The sequence below is a fragment of the Austrofundulus limnaeus genome, unplaced genomic scaffold (assembly GCF_001266775.1).
Source record: "Austrofundulus limnaeus strain Quisiro unplaced genomic scaffold, Austrofundulus_limnaeus-1.0 Scaffold204, whole genome shotgun sequence".
NCBI classification, from domain to species: Eukaryota; Metazoa; Chordata; class Actinopteri; order Cyprinodontiformes; family Rivulidae; genus Austrofundulus; species Austrofundulus limnaeus.
In genome coordinates, this window is record NW_013952606.1 from 662,254 (window position 1) to 663,601 (window position 1,348).

Here is a 1,348-nt window from a genome sequence, read left to right on the forward strand (position 1 = left end):
TTTCGCCCACTTGTGAATTCGACCCCCTGTTAGTGTTACATTTTGACAGTAATTTAGAGTCTGATTAGTTTAAATGTTGTAATTTATTGCACTGACCTTTGTCACCAAGTCGTTTCACCCAAATAAACATATTTCATATTGTTGGTGTTTTAGCTACAGCAAAGAAGCAGCTCTATGTTTTCCTGCCTTCCTCTGTCAGACACAGACGAAGCTGAATTGTTAGAATTCAGATCATGGAAACAGCTCTATGGCTGAAGGAAGACCCTCCATAGAACAAAAAGCTATTAGTAATTTTGAGGAAATAAACTATAGTTATTTTATAAACTATACAAAAATTGTCATTACTGGTTTTTGTTCTGTTGTTGTCATTTTGTTACAGAAACCAACCTGTAGAGTGTTGAATATTAAACATCTGTATCAGACAGAACAAAATCTGATTTAAAATAGATAAATATGCACAATGTACAAGATGTGTCTGTAATGTCACCGGACAAGGTGCCCTCTTTTTACATTTGAGCACCTGCCCCCGAAAATGTCTGTGCACGCTACTGAACTCCTACATATTTATCACCAGGAGTCAGTTTTACTGACACTTCAGTTGCTAAAGCTTCATATTTTTCTACTCCTAATTCATAATCTTCTCCTCAGTGTTGATTTCCCAGAGGCCTACCTTTTTATTCACGCTCACTACATATAGAAGCATTTAATGTGATTCTTTTAAACATGCGTCTACTCTGTAATTTCAAGCTCAAATTCTTCTACAGGCGTGTCAAAGACGCTGCTCTTCCCCATCTGCTTTGCACGAAAAACTCATGYAAAGAGGTGACGAAAAGGTTGACTCTGGTACTTTTTACTCGGAGAGCAGGCGGCACCATCACGGCTCATCGGTTCTGGTCGCACAGGAGCCGCCGTTTGGTATTTTTGGCAGGAGGATTCRCTCAAAAAAATGTGAGCTCAGCGTGGTAAATACTGACCCCCGTCCTCAGGAGACTCGTCACTTTAATGAAAATAAAAATGTCTTTTAACCACCACTTGGCTGACTCAGAGACACGTTTTCTGTCTTTGTTATTTCTGTCGGGGAAAGAAAACAGAAAACAGAAAGATGCTTCACATCAATTAATTAAAAGAAGAAAGTGTTGGGACAGATTAATTTTGTTTAAGAAATGCTTTGAAAAACAGAAAGTACCACTTTCCAGCTAAGTCAGAAGAAAAGCCCATTGCTTTTCCTATTATACATAAATGACCTTCCAAAAATATTGAAGTATTCAAATATTTTAATGTATGCTGATGATACTGTTCTTTTTTTGTCTGATTTCAATATTGAATCCATTAATAGTCAGTTACAAGC